The sequence below is a fragment of the Aythya ferina genome (assembly GCF_964211825.1).
Source record: "Aythya ferina genome assembly, chromosome: 14".
NCBI classification, from domain to species: domain Eukaryota; kingdom Metazoa; phylum Chordata; class Aves; order Anseriformes; family Anatidae; genus Aythya; species Aythya ferina.
In genome coordinates this window covers 13,994,392-14,000,391 of record NC_140312.1, presented here as the reverse complement: position 1 = coordinate 14,000,391, position 6,000 = coordinate 13,994,392, and the positions used below count along the sequence as shown (strand labels likewise).

Genomic DNA, 6,000 nt, shown 5'->3' with positions numbered 1-6,000 from the left:
AGTGGGTCTGACCTGATGCTTACACGCTGCGATGGGGCAGGAATACCACCGGTGTGCTGCTGCCTGGCTCCACGGTGCTGCCGTGGCCACGCTGCCACCTTGCCCAGCACTCTGGGCAGCCACCGCTCTCGGCAGGTGGCAGGAGTCCGACCTTCACCTCTCTTCACAGCAAGAGTGGGTGTCTCTGTTTTGAAGCTGCCGGGAGCCCGGTGCATAGCTACCGAAAATAAATGTGGCAGGAACCGATTGATTTATCTGCGTGTTCTAGCCCAGCAATTAATTCTGCTTTTGGGAGGCAGAACCAAAGCAGCAAACATGTCGTAATGCCAGATCGGAGCTGATAATGGATTCCTCCCTTCCTCAGCCCTTCGCTAGCACAGAGATCAGCCTATTAAGGAATAATCTCCCAGAGCATCGGGGCCGGCTCCAGCGAGGATCACCACCGGCTGCGCCGTGGCAGCGTGGAGCCCAGCCGACGGCTGGAGATGGAGCCAGAACCCACAGGTGCTGGGGCTGGGAGGGAGGAGGCAGCGGGGGCTCGGAGGGGTGGCTGCCCACCCACCGTGCTCCCGAGGGGCCGCGGGGCTGCACAGAGCAGGGAAGTCACTGCTCTAGCTGTACTTTTTGCCACGTTGCTTTGAAACTTATTATTACTTACGATTTTACCCCGTGCTGTTTGCTGATGGTATCTGCATGGGTTGGCCCCAACCCCGTGAGCTGGGCAGCGGGGCCAGCACACGGTACCTGCCTCCTCGCGTTGGAGGCAGCTGCAGCTGATGGTTGCATGAAACTGCTAAATGGGAGCTTTGTGGGGAAACCGAGGCCACCAGGGTGGTTCTGGTCTGGGAGCAGTGGTTGGGATGTGCTGCCCACGGGCACTGCTGGATGTCTGAGGGCCCCGGGGTAGCACGGGTACAGCAGTGGGCACCTGTCCTGGTGGTGTAGGAGCAGGGGTGAGGAGGGAGTGGGCTGCATGCCCTCACCCTGCCCACACACTTGTGTGAGCTGTGGGTTACGTTTGGCCAAACCATTCAGGGTGCCAAGGAGCCAACTGAGATGCTGTCGTTGGGAGCTGCAGCACGTACCGCTCCCCAGCAGGAAGGCTTGCTTGCCTGTCAGCAGCACAGCAGCTCGCTGAGGCATCAGCCACAAGTGCAGACTCAGTGCCTCAAAGAGGAAGCGCTAAGGAGAAAGCTGCTGCCAAGGCTGATCTCTCTGATCCTCCTGTAAAATTCCCAGTATGTACAGTGACTCTGGAGATGGCTTTTGATAGAATTTCTCTTTAGCTCAGGCAAAAGAAATAAGTTGAATCTTTGGTCTCTTTCACAAATCTTTCTGATTCAGTCAAGTAGAACCAATGTGGCCACTTTTTCATCCGGACTTGTCTTTTACGTGCATATTGCAGTGTGGGACTGAACTTTTGATGTAGTTTAGCATGTGCAAATTGAAATGTAAGAGCTGAAAACATTGCATCCATTTTCAAGAGATGCCCTGGTCCTGTTAAGCCAAGACCAAGAAACAGTCCTGTGAGCTCTTAACCCAGAAACAACAGGGCTCTGGTTGTCAAAGCACACGGACTCATTAAATGGGTACCTGAGAACAGAGAAAAGATAAATATTGCAGGGAAGATAAAGTCTCAGGTTGTTTTCTGCAGACCTGCATTGTCACAGGAACATGCATGTCTGCATGCTGCGTTCAGAGCTAAGGCAGATCCTTCTGGGAGGTGTTGTGATTGTCTTTCACTGCAGCACTGATCGAGATACGGCTCTTTCTGCCACAGGACGGGGCTTTGGACATCCCGCAGGCAGGCAGTGACACCCAGCAGCTGACAGCAGGCAGATAACCAAGCATGGGGTACTCCTGACATCGCAGACAACCTGTCTGGGGCTGTCCCGTCCCTAAGGACAGCGCAGACAGAGCAAAGCAGGTGGTGCTCATTTGGGAAAATCAGTTCCTGAAGTGATGTGTTTATAGCAGTACAGTCGTGGAGAGAAAAGGCAACGTCTTTGGGGGTGAAACTTCTATGAAAACTCTGTGGCCAGAGATCCAAATGGTGTGAGTATGTGTAACAGGCAGCCAAGATGTTACTCTACTGCTGCTCTGGATTCATCTCACCAGCTCCAGAATTTGTAGAAGGATGCAGAGCTGGAAAACTCTTCTTGAAACAGAGTCTGGTGTGAAATACGGCTCTAATGAAATGTGACAGTGTGGCTTTTGTGTTGCTGCAGTCAATTCATCAATATGAAGAGGGCAAACGCTTTGACAGGAGGCGTGGGATGATTAATGGGCTGCTACATGCTTCGTGTTTTGTTGAAATCAACACCACCTGCTAAGGCTGGAGCTTCATTAATTGTAAAGGTTGTTAACAGGCACCCTCTGAACTCTGTGGGGTTTTTCAGGCACACGTACGTGGCCATTTGGGGGCCACAGGCTGACAGACTCACACTGAGCCAACCGCCACTGCATTGGGCCTCGTGTTTTTGGTGTGCTCTGGCCTTGGCTGAAGCTTAGGTGACCTGAGGCTGGGTGAGAAAACAGTAGCCCAGCAGTCCAGCCGGGTGCCTACCTTTGGCATGAAGGGCAAAGTTACACTTGGTGTTCCTTGGGTTATCTAACAGGTAACGAGCGGGTTTCTTGCAGGAGGTGGGAAAAGCAGTGTTAAAGCTTTGTGGGGCTGCTGCTGCGCCCTGAGGATGCTCTGGGCCTGGCGCAGTGCAGGCAGTGCCACGCTGTGTTTCTTTGCCAAGTTCTGGCCCCCGGGTGAGCTGCTGCCGGGCACTGCTCTGCTGCTGCCTCAGCTCCCGCTGCGCAATCCTGGTGTCCCTCTGGCACCAACAGGACCTCACGGCTGCAGGACGTCAGCGGGGCCAAACCACCAAACCTCAGCCTTGGGGCCAAGCCTCGCCTTAGGGATCTGGATTGCCCTTAGAGGCAGGTGCTGCCGTTGGGGTTGAGCACGGGTCTGTACATTCGCAGAACTGAAAGCATAAAGCCCAGCCTAAGAAAAATGTAGCAAATTAATTTTCCAGAGACTCCTCCCTCCCTTCTGAAAGGGACGCCTTCAGTTGGGGGGGGAAAAGAAATGTCAATTTAAAACAAAAGACCAATGAATATGGTGGCCCTTCTTCTTTTGCAAGTTTAAACACCTCATCTTTCCTTAGAGAACAGCTCTAAATCATTTTATTTGCAAACCTTAAGCAGGAATTTGTATTCATGGTAAGACGTTTATTGAGTTAATTTATTTAAGGCTGGGGCATAATTTCTAATAATGGAAGAGTCTCTAGGCCCAGTGAAATTGTCTCCCTGATAGGACATTAATATTTTAAGGGATTATAATGCTGTGTCAATTGATCTGTGTCTTTAAGGGAGTAGGTTAGAAGTTATTGATGAACACTCATATGAAAGATTATCTTAAATAAATCTGCTGCTCTGTAGACTGATGCCTGCCACAGGGCTGCTTTGCCACACTGACTGCAAGGTGGCTTCGGGGTCTGGGCAAATGGGGATGAAGGAAATAAGGAGGAAAAATAACGCGATCCGAGTCTATAGGGTCTCTCGGTGGCTGTATTTCCCCGTTCTTAGCAGTGGGGACCATTTACGCTGTTTGAATGATTTAAAAAGAGGAAACACCATTGTTTGTTTTATTGCTGTATAGAATGGGATGTTGCACTATTAAAGATGGCATTGAACAGCCTTTAAGAAGAGGTTAACGAAGGCACCGTGACCAGACCGTTTTAGGGACAGCGTGCCTGAGGGAAGGGCTGGCAGCACCCACTGCTTGGTGGCGGTGCCCTCACCCCAGGTCATGGCAGCAGCATGGGCAAAGTGCTGGCAAGAGCCTGAAACCTGGAAGGGCACCGAGGTGCTGTCCCAGGCTGTCACCCCGCGGTGTGTTGGCTGGGGTAGCTTCTGAGGGGCCTCGTTCCTGGGAAGCACTAAATGCAGTCCTTGCAGCCAGGTGATCCCACCGTGCTGAGGCGTTAGGGTAACTCTGAAGTGCAGAGACTCCTTGCACAGACAGTTGCAGGGCTCCTGCTACGCTGCTGGGGGTGTGTTCACTGGGCTCCAGTGTAAGGTTTTATTTACTCATGTACGAGTTATCCCTCTTCATGCAATAGGCAATGTATTTATCTATTAAAACAGCAAAATTCTGCTCAGAGAAATGCTGGCAGTCTGCTTCTATGTCCATGGCAGCACTGTGGACATTGGACATTTATTGAAGAAAACTGAACTTCAGCATGGAAGGAAATGCAGTCACAAGGCAGCTTTGACTGTGCTGCCTGTAACATCAAAATAAATGTGTTAGGAAAAAAATGGGCCGTGGAGGCCTTCAAGACATTACATGTCTGTTTTTTTCCACGAAACTTACTGTGGAGAGGAGCATTTCACTGCCCTACAGAAATTCAGGCTGGTACGTACATAAGATGAATGCTCAAGTCTGAACTGTGCTCCTTGGGGCCCCATCCAATATTTTTTTTTCCTACATGCCTGTTCATCAGTGTGTTGTCAAGCCCTCGATTAATGAGCCACTGGCAGCTCTGTTTGTCCTCACTCCCCTCCTTTGACCACGCTGGGTCCTTTCCCTGCAGCAAGGTGCTGCTCAGCTTGGCACACGGCGACACGTCTGCTTGCAGGAGCCTGATGCTCAGCGAGGACAAATTAAAAAGAAAGCGAGTCCTTCTCTTGCTCCTTTTGTCCTCCAAGAGGTCAACGAGTCCCTCCTGCTTTTCCTCCCAGAGGGATGGGCCAGGGCAGGTAGCACTCGCTCACCTAAATCACGTCGTTGCTTAATTGCCCTATGGGCCTGCTGCAGTGCACGCCTCAGCTCCACCATGGAGACTGGCCAAGGAAGTGCTGTAACAAAGCAGTTCCCCTTTGTCCTGGCTGTGGAAGATGACTGAGGAAAGCAATCCCAAAACCACCCAGCACATCTGGAGATTTCTAGTTTTACATTTACCCGTTCAGTGTTTTTGAATCCCTGTTAGCTAGGAAGAAGCAGCTCCACGTGTTGGCTGTGTTTCTGCTGTAGCCTTCTGGTAAACTGACCGTGCTGACCATGCCCTTTGTGTGATATAATGGGAAATTAATTAGAGATGAAGTGTCTGATGCATCTCCTCTCCATTCATTTATCATTCTGACCCTCTAGTTCCTTTCTGTCTAAATGGCACCATCTCATTATTATCAAATTCTGCTCACATGTAAATCTTTCCCTAATTACCTTTTGTTTCCTGTTTTGCTTTATTTACTGTTAGTGTAAGAAGATCCTCCGACCTTTATCCACTTCTTTACATGTACAGTTTGGAAGGGTGTATTTTTTTGTGTCCCACGAGGGAGTTAATGCTGTGCGTGCTTGTCTCAGCTGATAGGAACAAGAATAATTACGTCTCACATCAAATACCTGCACATACACAATGGAGGAGACTGAGCGAGCAGAAGTGCTGAGGTGGGAGGGACCGTATATATAGGGTTACTATTTCAGGGTTGGCAAGTAGAGAGCGAAATCATAGAAAGCAATGTTGCTTGGCTTGTGATCTCTGTGCCTGTTGTGAGGAGGGAAGATGAACTTTCTGCACCCAGCCCTGGATCCCTGCCTGCAGTGAGGGGCAGGTTTGCCGAATGAATGAAATCTGTGCTCTGAAATAATTGCCCAATGTGACTGAGCACAGACAGCTGTGAGCTCATGGACCTGCAGCCACAGGAGACTGAAAATTGCAGGCAAGTTTAGATTATAGCTTGAGTTAAGCTATCCATTGTAGGAGAAAAAGGTGCCTCAAGCATGCTAAATTACTGTATAAATGGTAATGACTTAGAAGTTTTACATCCATTGTATTTGTTTAGAGTAAATGAATTGACCAGACAGAAGGCAAACGACATTTTGGAGGAAGAATTTCACGTAAGTAAATCTCAGTAACCTTCATTTTGATATGATTTAAGACTTTCTGCACGTATTTAAAGAACTCAGCCCTGCAAGCTGCAGGCAGACCTGTGTACGTGCTGGGT

The 6,000-nt window shown here is 49.9% G+C and overlaps 1 protein-coding gene across 3 annotated transcripts in view; it reads left to right on the top strand.

Moving 5' to 3' along the window:
• The first annotated feature begins 238 nt into the window (after window positions 1–238).
• GABRP (gamma-aminobutyric acid type A receptor subunit pi) overlaps window positions 239–6,000 on the top strand; it is a 24,824-nt gene continuing 19,062 nt past the window's right edge. For 2 of the 3 annotated variants that reach the window (XM_084535480.1, XM_084535483.1), the window contains exon 1: window positions 239–504. The gene's annotated coding sequence lies outside the window, so the exon portion shown is untranslated. Of the gene's footprint in view, window positions 505–2,364; window positions 2,619–6,000 lie in introns of those variants that run through there. The other variant, XM_084535482.1, reaches the window with a different exon arrangement.